General features: G+C 36.8%; 1 protein-coding gene across 5 annotated transcripts in view; it reads left to right on the top strand.

Annotated features, from left to right (window-relative positions):
- Positions 1–21952, top strand: part of PRELID2 (PRELI domain containing 2) — a 458899-nt gene that overhangs the window by 103483 nt on the left and 333464 nt on the right. The window lies entirely within an intron of this gene.

Below are 21952 nucleotides of genomic sequence, written 5' to 3'. Positions count from 1 at the left end.
AGTGCAGATATAGAACATGTCCATCAATGTAGAAAGTTCTATTGGACAACACTGTGCTAGTGATCTATATGAACTCTTCCACCTCTAGCACTAATGATTAGTTTTGGTTGGAAAACTTTTCTCTATCTGTCATGCCTTTTTACATGTGTGGAGTAACTCATTTCTCAAAAGTGTGTTAGGGAGTCTCTGATAAAGTAGATGGGAGACAGGCTCAGGACATGAAAACTGTAAGCAATGGTTCTAGATTCAGCAAGATAAAGGACTGCAAAATGTGTTCCTAATCAGTTGCTCTCTGGTGGAATTCTACAGTGACATAAACTGTAATCAAGGAGGCCACAAGTATAATCCCCAAAATTTAAATATAACACTTCAGATTTCGAGCACCTATTTATTTATAGCTACCTTTAGTGATAGTGTTATTATTGTAATTATTGTAACCATTGTCACAGAATGTCCAGACTGGTATGCAGGTATAGCTCATTACCAGGAGGAAAACACAGAAGGTGATATATAGCAGCTTTTTACTTTCCTCATTGAACTATCCTTCGGTCTACAAAAGTGTACTCTAGGAGATAATTCAGAGGCTTCTGCTGTCTTTAATCTCCTTATCTCCCTTCTACTCCTGAGGGTTCAGATTTCCCCCTGGAATCAGGGACATGAAGTCCTCTATTCTGGTCCCTGCTGAGAGGGAAAGGTAGATCTTTATGGCCTGTGCCTCCTTTTATAGAAAGAGGCGCAGGTATTTCTGATTCATCGTAATGGAGACAAAAACTCTTTTCTTTGCTAAATTTGACAACTTCTCATAGCATAATTTCAAAAGTAGTGAGGGGTAGAAGGAACAAAGTATAGTGAGGAAGGGAGAAATGACCTGCCATGTTGTAATTAGCCTCATTTTACTAACGAAGACAGTAAGGCTAAGAATGGTTTAATGTCATGCCCCAGATTATTCAGATAGTAAGTGTTTGGCTCCAAATCCAGTGCTTTTTCCCATGTCGTACTCTCTAACAATTTGGAACGAAGAGTTCCACAGTGTTCAGACCACTTTGATGGGTGAATACCTCTCTGACACATTGGACTCACTGGATTCCCTGTCAGTATGCATCTTAGTCACTCTGCATTTTAGGAATGGAGCAGGATTATGGCTGAGAATAGAAGCCGATATTAACATTTGCCTTGGTCCATAGCTGTGATCAATGGATCAATGAAAGGATCCTTATGTTCAAAACTGAGTGTGTTCCAAGAACTCTGGGAATCCCAGCAGATAATTTCCCCTGTGAAATGCAAATATATGCTTTAAACATTAGTACACATGCAACAATGTAGAACATGTAAGAGTTAAAGAGGAAAGAAACACGAAATGCAGCTGGCAGTTAAAGACAGGTTTTCTTTAGTTAAAACCTGAGAGACACTCCTGGCCAATTTCTATCAGGAGTGCTTTCTCTTACAGATTAAGAGTATGTATTAGTTTTAGGGTGAGGGGGCTTATCAGAAGCTTCGAATGTTCCTGTTTGAGGGAGAAGTTTTATGGTGGGGTTGGATTGTCTCTGGGTGGAGGGGAGTTTGCCTTGGGGCAGGCATCTTTCCAGCCAGAGGGATGTCATCTCGAGACTGGCATCTTCCCAGCTGGAGGGGGTTTATCTCGGGGCTAGCCTGTCTCTGGCTGGGGAGGAGTTTGGAATGTTTCTGGTTAGAGATGTTATTTGTGGTTTATGGTCATGCCGACCTTAGTCATTAGACTGATGCCCTTTGGATTTAGGCAGTTTTTTTTTTATTAAGGTGAACTTTAGAATGAGGGGCTTGTCCAAGATGGCGATGCTCCTGCTCTGTCGGAACAAAGTTGCGATGTGATATGATGTGATGTGGATGCTGAGTAGTTATCTAGGCTCACTCATAGGTAACAAACTTGCTTTTGTACTTCTTCCAACCAACCTCATCCTCATTAGCATGGGTGATTCAAATTTATGCCTCAGCAAAATTACAAATGACTCCTGGTCATGGATCTTCATGCCATGCATGAATAGTCAAAATCACCTTAGTTCGGCATTTTGAGAGTGTGCTAGTTATTAGTGCTGCTTGTTAAATATTACCTGCTTTCTACATTACGGGCATGGGGTAGAATTACACTTCTCTTCTCTTCTTTGAAATTGGGCATGGCTATGAGAATTACTTTGGCCAGTGTGTTGGGAGAAAAGCTGAGTGTTGGGAGAAGCTGAGGCAGGGCTTGCATGTCTGACATAATGTAAAAGAGTCTTGGAACATGTCCAGGGTCCAGGGTCTAAAACTCCTCATGGCCTTTGGAACACTAAGCTCTGTGCTAAAGGGTGGAAAGCTACCCTGACGCACCATAATCTAAACCCAGGGCATAAATCCCCTTGTGGCTCTGGAATGTGTCTAGACTTGCTGGCTCCTTGCTTCTAGCCCTCTCAGGCTCCTAGATTGATTATGTCTTAGAATTGGCCATATAAAGGCTAAACCATCACAACTGTAAATCTTGTGCTTAATGCAACGCTCCCTTTCAACCCCACATTCTCACCACCTGTTTCTTTGATCACCAATAAATAGTCTGGGCTTGCAGAGCTCAGGGCCTTCACAGCCTCCATACTCACATTGGCCCCCTGGACCCACGTTATCTCTCAAACTGTCTTTTCTCATTCTTTTGACTCCACCGGACTTCATTGCCCCCACGACCTGGTGTTGGGTCTGATCACCCCAACATTCCTGGCTGCCCAACATGGGGCAAGAAAGACCCCGGTGAAGGAATGCTAGAGCGTGTAAAGGCAGAGGACGCATCGTCAACGGACACCCGAGGATGACTGAAAGAAGCTCAGTGGGAAAGCTGAGTACTCGGAAGAACCAGGGTAACAATGGGACAAAGTGAAAGCAAACATTCTGTTTACTTGAATTTCTTAAGGCATTTATTATGTAGAGGGTGAGGCATGGGGTGTAAGACCCAGTGGAATCTGAGGCTTGTTTATTCAGAGGGCCCCACTTAGAGAAAAAGAAGACAAAGTGAGGACTTAGAAGGAACCTGGGCAAGTAAAGTCATCTTGAAGCTTCAGTTTCATGGGTAACCTGCCTCTGCTAGAGAAAAACAGATTTAATGAGAACAGAGGCATGATATGGGCTAAATGTAAAGAAATTTGGACTCAAGGCCCCAAGGAATATTTGTTTGAGTTGTGGAATATGCTTGATTTTGGTATGTTAGCAATTTTTGCAGCATCATTCATTGTAAGATTCAGGGCATTCTGGCATGCTTCCGAAACCCAGAGCATCACTGATACAAATGATACTTTGAAGGACTTGACAAAAGTAACATTGGGAGATAATGTGAAATACTACAATTTGGCCAGGAGGGAGTGGGACCCCTCTGATCCTCAGCTTGTGTCTAAAGGTCTTTGTGCAGATGCTGTGGTTTTGAGTTTCTCTGGGATAGCTTGTATTTTGCCAGCAAATGAAAGCTTTGGACCTCTGCAGATGTCACTTGGAGGAGCAGTCAAAGACATCTTCAGGTTCGTGGTCATATTCATTATGGTGTTTGTGGCCTTTATGATTGGAACATTCAACTTCTACTCCTACTACATTGGTGCAAAACAAAATGAAGCCTTCACAACAGTTGAAGAGAGTTTTAAGACACTGTTCTGGGCTATATTTGGACTTGCTGAAGTGAAATCAGTGGTCATCAGCTATAACCACAAATTCATTGAAAATATTGGTTATGTTCGTTATGGAGTCTATAATGTTACAGTGGTCATTGTTTTGCTAAATGTGTTAATTGCCATGATCAACAATTCATTCCAGGAAATTGAGGATGATGCTGATGTGGAGTAGAAATTTGCAAGGGCCAAACTCTGGTTTTCCTGCTTTGGGAGGGGAGAACACTTCCTGCTCCCTTCAATCTGGTTCCAGATCCGGGGTCCCTGTTTTGTCTCTTGCTGAAGCTTAAAGTGTGGATTTCTGAGCTCTACCCAGGGCCATAAAAAAGGTTTCCAGGAAGATGTAGAGATAAGTAAGTAGAGATAGAGATAAATAGAGATAGATAGACAGGGACTTGCAGGAACTCACAGGAACTAACAGGTATCATAGGGACAGACAGGGACAGGCAGGGATAGATGAAGACTAACAATATAAGGTCAGTGCCCTAAAGAGATACTGATCAGTGCCCTAAAGATGTACAAAAGCAAAGACTAGCAATATACGGTCAGTGCCCTAGAGAGGTACTGGTCAGTGCCCTAAAGAGGTACAAATGTAGAGACTAGCAAAGACTACCAGAGATTTGCAGGGGCAGACAGGAATATTCTGAATTATGGAAATTAGCTATGGCTCAAAGTCCAGTCAAAATCTGAGAGGGAAAATATAAAATGAACAGGGGAGCGAGGTAAGGATAAAAATGCTCTTTCTTTTCTCTCCAATGGAACCTTTTGGATTCAAAGTTGTGCTAGCAATAAGAAATGTTACTCTTTATATAAATACACACTTTATTACATGCCCTGAATGTTGCTTGTTTACCTGCCTTGATTCAACCTTTGATAAGAATCAAACTGTCTTGATAATTAAAGCCAGGGAAGGAGTTTGGATCCCTGTGTCTCTAAATAGACCATGGGAGACATCACCATCTATTTGTATTGTAACTGAGATCCTTAAAAAACTCTTATCCCGTTCCAAAAGATTTACAGTTGAAGGCCATTGGAGCCTCTACATTTGTGGATTTTGTTCTGGTGGTTGTGTGCTTGTGCTGTCTCCTTTTAGTCTACAGACGCAGAAGCCACCTCTGAAGAGGAAGCTGCCTCTGAAGAGAAAGCCGTCATCAAGAACAAGCAATGATAGCTGTGGCGGTTTTATGAAAAAGAAAAGGGGGGCATGTTGAGAGGAAAGCTGAGTATTGGGAGAAGCTGAGGCAGGGCTTGCATGTCTGACATAATGTAAAAGAGTCTTGGAACATGTCCAGGGTCCAGGGTCTAAAACCCCTCGTGGCCTTTGGAACACCAAACTCTGTGCTAAAGGGTGGAAGGCTACCCTGATGCACCATAATCTAAGCCCAGGGCATAAAACCTCTCGTGGGTTGGATAGAATCCAGGGCTCAGGGCATGAACCCCCTCATGGCTTTGGAATGTGTCTAGACTTGCTGGCTCCTTACTTCTAGCCCTCCCAGTCTCCTAGATTGATTGTGTCTTGGAATTGGCCATATAAATGCTAAACCATCACAACTGTAAATCAGGTGCTTAACGCAGTGCTCCCTTTCAACCCCACATTCTCACCACCTGTTTCTTTGTTTGATCACCAATAAATAGTCTGGGCTTCCAGAACTCTGGGCCTTCACAGCCTCCATACTCACGTTGGCCCCCTGGACCCACTTTATCTCTCAAACTGTCTTTTCTCATTCCTTTGACTCCACTGGACTTCATCACCCCAATGACCTGGTGTTGGGTCTGATCACCCTACCACAATGAAATGTTATAATTTACTTCCAGACAGAAGCTTCAAGAGCTAGTGTACAATTTGTGTGGGCAGAGCAAGCTCCCACAGTTTGAGTGAAAGTTCAAAGTGTGAAAAGTTAATAGACATGCTACAGAAGGTTGAGGTGGAAAGCTGTCAGTGTGAAAAGCTACAGCTGGTGTCAGAACTGGGCTGAGGGAACTGATGCAAGGCAATTTATATTTAACCTGCATAATTGTATATCCATCATACTTTGCCTATCCATTCTCCCAGAGATAGGCACCTTGGTGGACTCCAACTTCCTGCTCCTGGTCCTAAAAATAGTGCCAGTGAACATACTTGTACATATTCACCTACCTGTCTACATATCTATCCATCCATGTGTTAATCATCTACTTATCCATCTATTCATCCATCTCCAGGAATGAAATTGCTAATAGGCATTGACCAAGACAGACTTAATGTTCTTCTCAGCTTGACTAAAATTTAGACTGATTTCTCCCTGACCTCCTTTTGCTTAGAGCATTTACTTGAGAAAATACGCAATTGTAAAATCTTTCTTTCCCTTTTTTTTCTTTCTTTCTTTTTCTTTCTCTCTCTCTCTTTCTTTTTCTTTCTTTCTCTCTCTTTCTCTCTTTCCCCCTCCCTCCCTCCCTCCCTCCCCTCCCTCCTTCCTTCCTTCCTTTCTTCTCTCTTTTGCTCTTTCTTTCTCTCTTTTGCTCTTTCTTTCTCTTCTGAGATAGTGTCTTGCTCTGTCAGCTAGGCTAGAGTGCAGTGGCAGGATCAGGGTTCACTGCAACCTCCATCTTGTAGGCTCAAGCAATCCTCCCACCTCAGCCTCTGGAGTAGCTGAGACTACTCTGGCTATCAAAAAAAAATTTTTTTTGCAGACACAGGGTCTCACTATGTTGCCCTAGCTGGTCTCAAACTCCTGGGCTCAAGTGATCTACCTGTCTTGGCCTCCCAAAGTGCTGGAATTACAGGCATAAGCTACTGCACCCACGTGTAAATTCTTTCTGTTTAAATTCTTAATTCTAATTATCAAGTTTTTCCCTATAGAATATGTAAATCTTCTACAACCCAGAAAAGTCTTGCTCAAGGATCTTGGAGTCAGCCTGTTGAGATATAATCATTGAAGGCAATAGAACCACATTTCTCAGTCTCTATGGGAGGGTAGAAGCCTACTCTTGAAAAGCCTACCCTTGGAAAGTGACAATTAGCAAACACAGATGACCTAATCACATTGGCCACCCTCCCTACACTCATGTCCTTTAGTACTCTCTAGTAGTTTTCTATTAGCTCCTCCCAGCGTTTAAGAATCTTACTGCCTTTTGTTTCAGTGGAGTTGAATTCAGTCTCTCTCTGCTATTGCAATAGTCTTGAATAAGGTCTTTCTTGCCATTTTAAATATATCCAGTGACTTTTTTATTTTTTAACAGCAGACATATATTTAAGTTAATGAAGTAGTGCTCATTTGTTATCTGGAATGGCTATACTGGTTTCTATTCCATGTATACCTGTTAGCAATGCTTAAAGGTTTACATCCCTACATTTCTACCAACTCCAAGAATTATTCAGACTTCTAATGTTTGTGAGTTAGAGGTGAAGTGCTGTCTCATTGTTTTTTAAATGTGAATTTATCAAATTAATGATGATTCTGAGCACCTTATTATGTTTGATAACTTTTGGGGTTTCCTCCTCTGTAAATTGCTTTTGTCTTTTATTCTACTGGGATTGCTCTTTTCTTGTTGCTTTGAATTCCTTTCACATACAGTCAATAACTTATGAATTTTAGACATTTCAAGTACTTTACTTTGTTCATATTATTGTCAAACAGAGATCCACATTTAAAAAGTATTTGTTGGCTGGGAGTGGTGGTTCATACCTCTAATCCCAGCACTTTGGGAGGCTGATGTGGGAGGATCATTTTGGTCCAGGGGTTAGTTAGGCTTAGTGGTGTGCATCTGTGGTCTCAGCTACTCTGGAGGCTGAGGTGGGAGGATTGCTTGAGCCTGGAGGTCAAGGCTATGGTGTACCATGATCATGCCACTTCACTCCAGCCTGAGTGACAAAACAAGACCCTGTCACATATATATATAATATATAATATTTTATATTATATATATTATATATGTAATATGTATACACATACATTCATTTTTTATACTTTTAAAGAACTGTTTGCAAGTAAGTTACAGGCATTATATATATATATATATATATATATTTATTTATTTATTTACTTCTTGTTATTTCAGTGTTTTCCCTAAAAACATCAACGAGGAGTAACAAAAGTATAAGTATGGAATCAGGATGTTTAACATTGATTCAGTATTATTATCTAATCCACTATCTATGTTCAACTTTTGCCAATCACCTTAATATTGGTATTATAGATTGATATTTCTCCCTTCAATTCAGGATTCTGCTTAAGCCTCTTTTGTTTCCTTTCATTATCTCAGACCCTCAGGATTCTTTATTTTTCATGTCTTTAATGTTTTATTTTGTAGATGGCTTCTAAGTTTAGGTTTGTCTGATTTTTTTATGATCATAATTTTTTGGCAGAAATATAAAGATAATATTGTGGTCTCAGAACATCATATCAAGGGGACCATGATACCAATTTATACCGTTACTGAAGCTGTTAACCTAGGTCACTTGGTTAAGGCGAGTCTGCCGATAACCATTTTTCCCTTTGTAATTAACTACTTTTACATAGACATGTTCGAAATATATGTATATTTGCATGTTGCATTTGTCACTTATCAATATATGCTGAACTTATATTAGCTCATAGAGCTATCCTTTATTCTTTATTACAAATGCATAGCATTCCATTGTGTGTATGCATCAGAATTTACTTGATCAATCTTTTATATATAGATATTTAGGTCACTTCCAATATTTTGCATTTATAAATAAGGCTGCTATGAATAACCTAATGCAAATGTCTTTTCTTATTGTTGGAGATATATATTCAGGGTAAGTTTCTAGATTTGAGATTGCTGAGTTGTAAGAAAAATGCACATACAATTTGTTAGAGATTGCCAAATTCCCCCAACGTAAGAGTTGTGTCATTTACATTCCCACCAGCAATGAATGAGAGTGCCTCACAAGCCTTGCCAACAGAATGTGTTGCCAAGCTTTTAAACTTTTTGCCAATGTGATAGAAGAGAAATGGTATCTCAGTGTCATTTTATTTGCATTTCTCTTATTATGAGTAAAATTAAAATAGTTTCATATGATTAAGGACTATTGTATGCCTTTTTAATGAATTTTTGGCTTGTGCCTTTAACTCATTGTTTTATTAAGGCTTTAGTTATTTCCCCCTTTTAAGTTGTTAAATATATTAAAGATAATAGCTTTTTATCTGTGATACGTTTTGCAAACGTTCAAAAATGGTCTCAATAATCCCATCTCCATGTAATTACTCCTTTGTATAGACCTCTCTACATTGAATAGTCCTGGTCTGTGCACCCAATAGGATATTTGGTACAAGTCTTGCACGTTTCTGTAGTGTTTTTGTATAAAATAAAACTGTGGCTACAGAATCATGGTGTGTTTGTGTGCTTACTTTATATTCATGAATTTCTTATATTTATGATACATTGCATTCCCGGAATAAACTCTGCTTGGTCATTATGTATTATTTTCACAGTATGGTGATGAATTCTATTTGCTTGTAAATATTTACTATTTTTGCATTAGTATTTATAAGCTATATTGGTCTGTAATTTTATTTAAATTTTTGACAATCAAATTTAGGTATCAATATTATACTTGCTTCATACAATGATTTTTGACAATTTTCCTTCATGTTTTATGTTTTGAAACAATTTTTGTAACATCGGGTCTCTCTGGTTATTGATAGTTTGGTCAAATTTCCTTGTGAAAACTTCTGCTCCTGGTACCTTTTTGGGGGTTATAGCCTTGATACAATGTTTTTTCTATAAAAGTTGGTTTAAGTTTTCTAAACTCTACTTTAGTCAATGTTGGTAAACTGTATTTTTTAAAATAAATTATTAATTTGGGGCCGGGTGTGGTGGCTCACACCTGTAATCCCAGCACTTTGGGAGGCCGAGGTGGGCGGATCAGCTTAGAACAGGAGATCAAGATCAGCTTGGCCAACATGGTGAAACCCCGTCTCTAATAAAAATACAAAAATTAGCTGGGCATTGTAGTGCTGTGCCTGTAGTCCCAGCTACTCAGGAGGCTGAGGCAGGAGAATCGCTTGAACCCAGGAGGTGGAGGCTGCAGTGAGCAGAGATTGTGCCACTGCACTCCAGCCTGGGTGACACAGAGTGAGACTCTGTCTCAAAAAAAAAATTATTAATTTGATACTGGTTTCTACTAAAACTACAAAAATTAGCTAGGTGTGGTGGCACACGCCTGTAATCCCAGCTAGTCTGGAGACTGAGACAGGAGAATCGCTATAACCTGTGAGGCGGAGGTTGCAGTGAGCTGAGATTGTGCTACTGCACTCCAGCCTGGGAGACAGAGCGAGACTCTGTCTCAGAAAAAATCCCAAATTATTTTCAGTTGAGTTTTTAAATTTTGAATTATCATATTCCTTATTTTATTGTATTATAATCAGAGAGTGTTGTCGGTAATATTTCTTCTTGTGACTTACCGATTTTTTTTTACCTAATACTTGATCAATTTTGTAAATGCTCCATGTGTGCTAAAGAGGAAAATGTATTTTCTATTATCAGGGTTTAATGTTTGATACATTTCTATAAGATCTGTAAGATCTGTCTTATTGAGAATGCTGTTTAAGTCTATCAGTGTTTTGTCTACTTGACCTGGTGTAGGATACTAAAGTCTATTTTTAGCGTGCTTCTGTATATTTCTGCTTGCTTCTCCTACAGTTTCTGCTTTATGCAGGTGGTTGCTCTATTATTTGGTGCATAAATATTCCTAAATGTTTTATCTCTATTTTGAATTACAGATTTTAACATTAAAGTGCTTTTTTGTTACATTAAAAGGTTTTTCTGGTTGGCATTCTACCTTGTCTTATGTCAGGATTGCAAACCCTGCCTTCTTATTAATTCTATTTCCTGTTAAGTCTGTGTCCATCCCTTTAGATTTAGCTCTTCTGAATCACTGTTTTTAGGTGTGGGTCTTATATACATCCTGGCTTTGATACCTGTTGGTGAGTTGATTCAGAAATATTTTTATTTTAGAAGATGAGTTAAGCCAATCCACAATTAACTAATATCCTTGTTATGTTTGATCTATACTCTGTCACTTTATTTCAGTTGTAGTTTTTATAAAATTACTATGTGATTTTATTACATTTTCTGTTCCTGTATATGATGTGTTTGCTTTGCTCTTTAATTTTTAAAATTTCTTTTGGTATTAGGATTAGGTATTTAGTGATAACATTTGTATTTACACCTTTTAAAAATTCCCTTGTCTGCTGGTTAGCCTTTATTCTCTGGTTTGTCAGTTTCTGACATACCCTTGACTCCTCCCCTTGATCTATACAATAGCTGTTCTCAAAATGTTCAGTAGGGGATCCTTGAAACGCTTTCATGGAATCTGCGAGATCAAAACTATTTTCATAATAATACTAAGACATCATTTCACTTTTCTACTCTCCTTTTCTCATGAATGCGTGTGAAAGTTTTCCAGAGGCTATATGGTAAGTGATGATATCATTGCTCTGATGGCTAATGAAAGTGTGAAACACATATGAAAATCTAGCTGTCTTCTATTAAGGCAGACCTTAAAGGGATTTGCAAAAATATGAAATAATTCTTGCTGCTATATTTTTTGGAAAAAGTTTTATATTATGTAATGGGTTTATTATTTTAAAATAAAAAATATTTTAAAACCTTTCAAATTTAATTTCTAATATGGCAGATATATCTACTTCATAATAGATATAACTCACCTAAACAAAAACTTTCTGAGGTCCTCAAAAACTTAGAAGTGTAAAAGATTTCAGAGGCCAAAACATTTGAGAACTGCTTCTATACAACAATCAATGCATTTATTCTCCTTTCCAATTCCCCTCTCCCTTTTCTTTCACATTTTTTTCAGATTATTTTTATTTTATGGGAGCATTTGACATTTTATGTTATTTTTCTACCTTTGTCTCTATTTCTGTTTTAGTCTTAAATCTAAAATTATATGTATTAAGTCCTCACTATTAACCCTTTTACTTAAATTTTCACAGTGATAACATGGATGGATGAAACTAGTCCTTTAGTAGTTTCTTCAAGAAGGAGTCATGAATACAGGACTCTCCAAGTTTTTACATATGTAAAACTAGTTTTTATTTATTTATCTTTTTAGACCTTGATCTTGAAGAACAGCTTAGCTGAATATAAAATCTTTGGTTCACATTTTTTTTCCTCTTGAATTTCTTGCAAATACTGCTTGCTTCTTGCCTTGATCTGTATGTTGCTCTTGAGAAGTCTGATGCTAACAATTCTGTTGCCGTTGTAAGATTTTTTTTCCCTTCTGGGAGACCTGAGGTTTTTTTTTTTTTAAATTATCTTTAATGTCTCATAATTTTACTGGAATATATCTGAGGGTTGACTACTGAGGGTGAATTTTCTCAAGTATCTGGTGGGCCCATTTAGTATGTGGATTTAGATTTTCTGTAATTTCCTGAACATTTTCTGAAATTATATTTTAAAATATTAGTTCTATTACATTCTTTTTTCTTTTTCAGAGAGTTCAATTACATGTAACTGGATCTTCTTTGCTTGTCCTTCATTTAAATCACTTCCTTTTAGACCCTTTTAATGTTTTATTTTTATTGTCTCATTTTTCTGCTTTTCTTCATTTCCTCTTATCACATGTTCATTTGCATATAATATTCCTTGGGTAATTTGTAATTTAATTTTTCATTTTTCTGAGAAGATTTCTTTTTTTCAATCAACTCTTACTTAATTTCTTTCTGTTTTATGTACATTTCTGTTCTTAGATTTTGATGATCTGATTTAAGGTGTTTTTCATATTCCTACATACTTGTTTGAAGACACTGGATTTAGTTTGGGGTATTGCACTATAGTTTCTTTGGCTTTGTAGTTGTTTTGGAGGTTGGAGGGGGAGGAATTGTATCATTTTGAATGTTTCAATTTTAAGTTTCCATTTTATCCTTCCGGTAGGTTTGTATAAATGTAGATTCTTTTTCAGTCTTTATTTTGTGTATCAGGTTGGCAATCCGGGGAGATTATAAGCATTTAATTCAAGAGATCCCTCTTCTATCTGTGTAATGAAGTGGAGCTTCTTCAATGGATATCGATCTGTCATTATGTATAAATATATATATGCATGCACATATGTATGTATTCCCTCTCTCTCTCTCTCTCGTAATGGGAAAGTTACCATTTATCTCCCAATATTTTTACTACCTTTTGTCTTGTAGGATTTTGTTTCTTTTACATGCTTCTCTTCACCATCAAGACTCCGAAGTGTTTTTCTTTATACTGTCTTTTTCTCAAGTTATTGTGCCCTTCTGAGGCCGCCACCTTGAGTCCTACACATCTTAAAGCCTGCAGTCACTCTTCTTGTTAAATTTTTTCATGATTAGTGTAGGCCTTCTCTTTCTCAGGGTGATTTTAATTTAATCTTAGACATGCTACTCCCCCTTTTCTCTTCCCACAGTTTTCCTGGACTTCCCACATTCTCTACAAATGCTTTCAGGGGGAGCTAGTGTTCTCTATCTTCCAGTTATCCTGAAGGTTTGTGTCTCCTGTGGTTTTATTTGTACTTTTGTTAATCTTTATGGTTTGGAAATGTTGTCAAGTGATTCAGATTTAGATGGCCATCATTATCCTCAGGATACCCCGAAAGCAGAACTCTTTAAATTTGATGCCATCAAATCAGTCACCTTCTTTTTCCCATATAGTGTATGCTTTTATTTTATTTATTTATAAAGTCCAAGACATTTTCCTCAGTTAACTTTATGGTTCTACCTGTTACCCTCACATCTTACACTTATCAAGAGTGGCCCTTTTCATGTAATATTGTGGAGGAAACCAGTTCTATTTTTCTCCATGTAATAAACATTTTTTCCAATACCTTCTCTTAAACAATCAAATCTTTTCTTAATTATTTGCATTTTGTCGTATGTCAAATATTCAAACACACTAGTGTGTTTCTCTGCTATTTATTCTGTTCCGTTGGTCTATTTGTTAATTTTTATGGCTTAATAAATATATCTTAATATCTAGAAGCTTGCTTTTTAGTTTTTTGTTTTATGATTTACTTAGCTAAGCATGGGTCTTTATTCTTCCATGTAAATTTTAGAGCAAATATGATAAATTTCTCAAATGCATTCCAGTTGAAATTTGACTGGGAATTTATATATTAGTTATGGGAAAATTTATGTCTTTAAAATTATTATTAATTTTATTCAAGTCATGGAAGATCTTTCCATTTATTCTAATCATCTTTTACATTCTTTATTAGATTTTAGGATTGTTTTCTGGAGAGATATTCAGTTTTGTCACTTAGGTTAATTCCTAGATATTTCATAGTTTGTTGCTTATTTTATTCTTTATTATATTTTCTAATTAGTTATTGCTGGTGTTGAGGAATACTATTGATTTTTGTAGGTCAATCATATATCAGCATCATTGCTAAGCTCTTATTTTTTCTAATAGCTTGTCTCTAGATTCTGAGTAGATCATCTAAGTAGATGACCATATGTAATCTACAGATAATGCCTCTACTTTTTCACTGTTGCATTTGAGCATTTTATTTTGCATTCTTGGATGGAACAAAAATAAAATATAGCAGTGTCAGATTTGTTCTTTGCTTTCCACGAACTTCAATTATCCTTACTGTCACTCTCCAGGGTGACTATTTAAGAGTCGACAGTAGCTATATATATTTTTAATGTAGTATAATGTCAAAACCCATTATGAATCCAGAAAAGTTATTCTTACCATGGAGAAGAAAATACTCAGCCTCTGAAGGACAAATGAACTAAGAAGGAGAAACACTACCCTGCAATCCTCTCATTTATATTACATCTGTTGATAGTATTGATCTTAGCACTTTGGTTAGTTAACAAAAATTAAATATTAGGGCCCATTTTACTTACTTGATTTTAATTTATAATATTTTATTATAATTTTACTTACTTGATTTGAAGTTTTAAATTTTATTATAATTATTTTAAATCTAATTTATTATATTAAATAATACAAGAAATAAAATTGTAATTGTATTCAAATCATATGATTCAAATGAAATAGAACTAGGCAGAAAGAAACTCCCTTTATTGTCTTACATATTTCCACCTCATCTTTCTTCTACCACTACCAATTTTCTGTGCATCGTTTTATACCCTTTCTTTACTCAAATACATGCGTATATATGATAAGACTTTTTTCTTCAGTTATTTTAAAAACATATTATTTATTGAAACATAACTCACATACCATAAAATTCACCATTTTAAAGTGTACAGCTGAGTGGGTTTTAGTATATTCACAAAGTTGAGCAACCAGCCATAACTACTGTCTAATTTTCAGACATCTTTATCACCCTCAAAGAAACCTCATGCCTGTTAGTAGTCACTCTCCATTTCCCCTTCTCCCCAGCCTCTGTCAACCATTAATAGGGATTTGTGTGGGCCAGACATTTCAGAGAAATAGAATAAAATGATATGTGACTTTCTTTAATGTAGGTATGCATGATTTATTAAAATAAGCATTAATGGGATCATAATAAGCATATTTTTCTGATTCTCTTTTCACTTAATATTTTTTCCATATCTTCTTATATAGTTTCACATACTTATTTTTAATAGCAGTATAGTGCACACCGACTAGATGTATCATACTTTATTCACACATTCCATTATTGATGGGTATATGAGTTGTGTCAGTCAATATCAACAATCAACTTTGTGTTCATACATATAGTGTGCGGGTGCAAGTGCCTTGTCCAGAAGAGAAAATAGAACAAAATGGAAATAATAATAGGACACACTCTAAAAAGTTATTGTGCAGATAAAACAAGACAATACCAGTGTTGAGAGCAATGCCAGGCACATAGCAAACTCTCAATAAATGCTAGCTGTTATTAATATTACAAAAATATTCAGATCTTCAGTAGCATAGAAAATGGTTATAATAGTAAGTGTAAAAATCAAGCCAGTAAAATAGCATATATACTTTGGTTGCAACTGTGTGAAAACTATGTCTGCTTGTGAATAAAAACTCGAAGGAAAGATTAATACATGAAAGCTGCTTTGTTATGATGGTATCATAGATTGCCTTTTTATGTTTTCAAAATGTCTTTAATGTTATAACAGTAAAAAATTAAAAAGAAATATATAGATAGAAGAAGAAATCTTGACTTGCCTTTGAAGATGAGAAAGAGGTTTCTGAGCACCCACCCCAAAACAAGGTGGCTCTGATATAGAAGTGTCAAGACATGGTAGCTCACCACGATTTCTTCTCAGTGAAGGATTCCTGGTGGTTTTCTCTTCCTTTATGATAAACATCTTTGCTTTGTCTCCTTGGTTATTCATCGACTGATCCTTTCAGTAGACATTTGTTGAGAGCCCACCATGTGCTGGGCACTATTCTAGTCGCTACATATACAATGACGAACAAGACAGGATAGGTTTTGGATTTTACATTCTAACAGAAGACTTAGACCAGGGGTGTCCAATCTTTTGGCTTCTCTGGGCCACATTGGAAGAAGAATCATTGTCTTGGGCTACACATAAAGTACATTAATACTACCAATAGCTGATGAGCTAAAAAAAAATCGCCAAAAAAAAATCTCATCATGTTTTAAGAAAGTTTACAAATTTGGGTTGGGCCACATTCAAAGCCATCCTGGGCCACACGCAGCCAGAGGGCCATGGGTTGGACAAGCTTGGTTAGACCTAAACAAATAAATAAACAAGAAAATAGACAATGATACTTGCCATGGAGATAATTAAAATACAATGATGTGATGATATTTTACTTGGTGACTACTCTAGATCGATGGTCAAGAAAGCCTTCTCTGCAGAAGTAACAGTTTATCTACTGGGCCTAAATGACAAGAAGAAGCCATCCATGGGACACTCATAGGGAGAAACATTTCTGGAGCATGACTAGCACACGCAAAGGCTTTAAGGTGGAAGCCAGTGTGGTGGGTGTGAAGTACAGAAACCAGTGTGGATGGGCAGTGGTGAGTGAAGTGGGAGCAGAATGAGGTCAGAGAAGAAGACAGGCATCCAATCATGTGGGTGGTTGTAAGCTGGGGTGGGAAGTTTGGATTTCATTCTAAGTGGGATGGAAGCATTGGATGATTTTTAAGTAGGAGAGTAACTTGATTGGATTTAAGTTCCAAAAAGTTCACTGGGTATTCTGCAGAAAATGGATTTTAGTAAGATTGGAATCAGGGAGATCAGTTAGAAAGTATAGCAATGGTCTAGGCAAGAGGTGATGGCAGCTCAGATTAGGGTAGTAGAAGTAAAGAGGAGAAATGGCTGTTGGGATTCATTTGAAGACAAGTTAACTAGATTTGCTATTGCATTGATTTTGGGGGATAAAGAAAGAAAGGGACTGAAGATAACCTCTAGATTTTTGTCTTGAGTAATTCGGTGAGTGGAGGTGCTATTTATTCTGAAGATGACTGAAGAATTCCTGGGGAATAGAAAAGTTCTGTTTCGATAATAAAAAAGCAAACATTTCTATCAGAAGTACAAACAGAAATGACAAATAAAGGGTTGATTTTATGAGTGTGGATTTCCAGGAGAGATTTTGAAGTCTTCAATACAGATGTGGTATTTAAATCCATGGCATTGGGAAGGCTTGCCTAGATGGAGTATGTAGATAAAATGGAGAAAGAGGTCCAGGATTAAGTTATCGACATACTCCTAGATGGAGTATGTAGATAAAATAGAGAAAGAGGCCCAGGATTAGCTGCTGAGTGGTTAGGAATAAGTAGCGGAGCCCAGCAAAAAGACTGAGAGAAGATAATGAAGTAGAAAGAAGAGCAGGAAAGAGGGATGGCACAGAAGCAACAAGAAGAAAGTGCTTCAAGAGTGCAGGCGAGTTAACTGTTAAGTGCTTATTGAAAGGCCTGGTAAAATGAAAGGAGAGAAAGGGAGTTTGGATTTGGCAACAAGGAGACTTGTGAACTTATGACACAGATATTAGAATCAGACAAAATTGGATTTGAATTTGAACTTCAAAGATCAGTTATAAAGGTTAAATGAGGTAAAATATATGAAATTACTTAGCACTTAATAGGAACTTAACACATATTATTTCCTGGAAAGGCAGAATTCTTGAAATATTCTAGGGAAGAGGTCCTAGCTTCCTGGTGTTTTGTTTTTGAAGCTCCGGCTTCAAAAACGATTTGATTCTTATTTTCAAAGCAGGGAATAGGGTTTATTGACCTGGAGGGAAGATACTTCAGGGAAGTTACTTCTGTCCAAGAAGGATATTAATACAAGCTTATTCCCTTGAAGTCCCATGGGGAGTTCTTCTTAGCTCTTGTTTGGTTCCTTGGGCATTTGTGCCTGTTAAATCTCGGTCATGAAGTTTCATGCCAATCTGTCACACTTATTTAATTCTAACATAAACAGAGTGGATTGAGGCTAAAAGTGGTTGGTGTTGTGCCTAAAACTTGACCAAACACCACAGAGGAGCCTATTTCATTACTATATTCATGCTCTCTTCCTGAGGACATCTTGCTGGGAGTTGGAGGGGGGGGACGAGAGTGTAAAAATAAAGGTTTATTGTTTACAGGTGCAGTCATCAGGAGCTCAGTTCAGTTCTTGTCCTAAAATGTTGGCTCTAGAGTTAGCCAGTTCTTAGTCTGCTATAGACTTTTTTTTTTTAGTTTTTGTTTATATGAAAATGTGCTTATTCCCCATGCATATTTGAAGAACAATTTCACTGAATATAGAACACATATTTGAAGAACAATTTCACTGAATATAGACAGGTTTTCTCCCCCTCTTTCAGCACTTTGAAATGTAATTCCATTGTTTTCTGGCATATATATATGTGCCAGAAGAACTCTCATACAAGCAAACTCTAAGAATGATATCTGACTTTATAGATATATAGTGTGTGTATATATATATACAGTGTGTATATATATATAGTGTATATATATACACACTATATATACTTTATATATAGTATATATAATATATAAATATATATTATATATTTATATACTATATATATTTTTGTATATAAAGTATATACTTTAGTGTATATATATATAAAGTATATATAAAAAGTATATATATATAAAGCACTTTAAAAATGTAATTCCATTGTCTTCTGGCATATATATATAGTATATATATAGTGTGTGTATATATATATAAAGTATACATATATATGTATATATATAAAGTCAGATATATATATAAAGTATATATGAAAGTCAGATATCATTATATATATAATGTAAAGTATATATATATAATATATATTATATATATATATATATATAAAGTCAGATATCATTCTTAGAGTTCTCTTGTATGCAATGTTCCCCTTCTCACTTACCACCTTGGCTGCTTTTAAGATTTTTCTCTATATCTTTGGCATTTAGTAGTTTAACTATAATGTGTCTAGGTATGTTTTTTATTTTTGTTCAGCTTGTTTAGGGTTAGGTAAGCTTCTTGGATCTGTAGTTGATTTGTCATTAATTTTGGAAGATTGTAATCATTATATTAATTTCTTTTGCTTCATTCTCTCTGTCTGGAACTCCAGTTACATGTTTGTTAATCTAATATTGTCCTGCAGTTCTATGTTGTTCTTCTTTATTTCCCCTCATTCTTTTTTCTGTATGTATTTCAATTTAGACAGTTTCTATTGACCTATCTTTAGCTTGACTGACCTTTTCCTCTGCTTTGATCAGTCTTTTGATAACCCTATCAAATATTTTCTTCATCTCTGATATTTCATTTTTCACTTTTCATGTTTCCATTTTTTCATATATGTGTTGAATTTATATATATAAGTAATAACTTTCATCTCTGCTGAAATAGCCCACTGTTGTCTACCTTTTCCACTAGGTCCTTTGACATATTTATATCGGCTCTTTCAAATTTACTGTCTTATATTTTCAACATGTAAGCCATATCTGGGTCTGCTTCCATATACTATATTCTCTCTTGATGGGCTACATTTTGTTGCTTTTTCACATGCCTTGTATTTTTTAAAATTGTATGCTGGATATTATATATAAAAGAACAGTAGCAGCTGAAATAAATGCTATTTATCCTTAAAAAAGGGTATTGCTTCTTTGTATGCTAGGCTGCTAGTGTAGAGGGCTGGTCAATCTAATTTATCAGTGGCGTGCTAGTTGATGTTTAACACCTGGATCTTTGGAAAGAAAAGTCTTGGCTTACAGCGTTTACTGATTTCTACCCTTGCCAATTTCAAACTATCAACATGATGTCACAGAACAGAGAGTTGGGAGAAGCACAGTAATATATTATTATGTAATATTTCTAATATACAAATACAATAGCTGTAACTTCAAGAATATATATAAAATTATAAAATACCGTAAAATCATTAGGAAGTGATGAGTTTTAAGTGTTTGTTACCTTTTAAAATGTAATTCATTTATTTAAGTGTATATAATTTAATAGTGCAAGTATGTAACATTGACTCACAAAATTGCTGAACATTTGACAATCAGCTCTTTCAAGCCAGTACCTGATGGCTCCAGCACACCAGCGTTAGCTGATTGTATCAGGGCTTTGCTGTTTTAGTTAGATTTAGTTCACCACTGGATTCAGATGATCTATGGGCAGCATCAGGAGTCTCCCTTCAGTAGGGTTTGGGATTTGAGTAGGGGGAATTTCTGGAGATATCTTTGTGTTTTGTAGTGCAGCTACCAGCATTCTGAACCACTGGAGAGCTCACTTTGCTTTGCAGTCTGGCTGCCAACTTACTGGGTCACTGGGGCGTTCTCCTTGGTCTTCAGTCCTGCCCCTGGCTCTCTGTGCCCCACTGTGCTACCCTGCCTCTGCCTGTGGTAGTGCACTCAGTGAAGCCCAGAGTGCCTGTGAGCAATTTCTCTCAGTCCTCTTGCCCCCGCCCCCCAACCCACCCAACACACAGCTGTAAGTACTCAGGGACTGGAGTGCATTGGAGGGATTCTCTCAGTTCTCCTACTCTGCCCTCAGCCTTCAGCAAACACTACACACCTGCAAACTCAGGGAAAGTCTCTCACAGCTCTCCACTCTGTCCCCAGATTTCCATGTAAGCACCAAGTGAAGGTCTGTGGGAGAGACTTGGCAGGTGGCTGCAGATTTGTGGCTGGGGCTCCTGGAGATACTAAGCAGTCATGATAGCACTCACTTAGCCTTTCACAACTTAAAATGGTTCAGATGGTCTTATCCAAATCAATGGCAGCTTCCTCCTCATTTCACCACTTCACCAAGGATGAAAGCAGCCATGGGTATGTTCTCTCCTAGCAGGAGCTCACTATTTTCTGGACTTTGGTTCTTCTGGATTTCTTTGCAACCCAAGATTTTTAATGGCCTCCACAAAACTGCGATTTTGTAGGTCACTGTCCTATTCTTTTTGTTAGAATGGCAACAACACTCTTCTATGACCTCCTACTTTCTAAGTGAAAATGAAATTTTTTTAATTCAAATTCTAAGCATGATTTTTGTTCTGTTAAATTGTGTACTGGTAGTTGGAAAATTACTTCTAAAAGCGGGCAGATAGTAGACATCGATCCTCTTGAATGCTTGGGTTCAGGAAATTAAAAGGGTTTGAGCTGAGGGTCAAGGGGTGTAAACAAAGATAAGTGAAATTGCAGAGTATAGCTTCATGGTATGTGTGGCAGAGATTACTTATTGTCTATTCTAATATTATCCTCTTAGAAACAGAACCCTGTGTGCTTAGCTGAATGCATGGCCACCTGAATAAATTCTCTGTTCCTCAACCTGCCTTGCAGAGAGGTACAGCAATGTGTTTAAGTTCTGGTCTATGAGTTGTAAGCAGAGATGTCTTATGACAGCTTCTGGGAAACCTCTGTAAAGAACCTTCTTTTTTATCCCTTATTCATTTCTGCTACTTGGCACGCAGATGAAATGGCGTGAGCCTCAGCGACATTTTGGACCAGGCAGTGATGTTAAGAGTGAGTGTCACTCTCGTAGAACAGTAAGAACAAAAGTGTCTGAGCCCTGGCATCATGGACACTTACGCTATGTCTGGATTGCCTGCCTCCTGACTTCTTTCATGGGAGAGAATAGTTCATTCTCTGTTTTAGCCATAGTTCAGGGGAGAAGAATTCCTCTGACATGAAGCTAAACCTATGTCTGACTGATTTGATAGGTAAACTAGAATCATGCAATCAGAATCTTAGAGCTAGAAGAATCTTTTAATAGCACTTAATTCCATTTCCTACTTTTTTAAAAAAGGGAAAAATTGAGGCCCAGAAAGGTTAATTGTTTTCCCAAGGTTAATGACAGTTTGCTTTAGATAGCACTTGGGAAAATATCCCACATAGACCTAGGATTCATTAGTACAGCTATGTAACACAATTTTCTTCTTATAGAAAC

The sequence above is a fragment of the Pan paniscus genome, chromosome 4 (assembly GCF_029289425.2).
Source record: "Pan paniscus chromosome 4, NHGRI_mPanPan1-v2.0_pri, whole genome shotgun sequence".
Classification (NCBI taxonomy): domain Eukaryota; kingdom Metazoa; phylum Chordata; class Mammalia; order Primates; family Hominidae; genus Pan; species Pan paniscus.
This window is presented reverse-complemented; position numbering and strand designations above follow the sequence as displayed.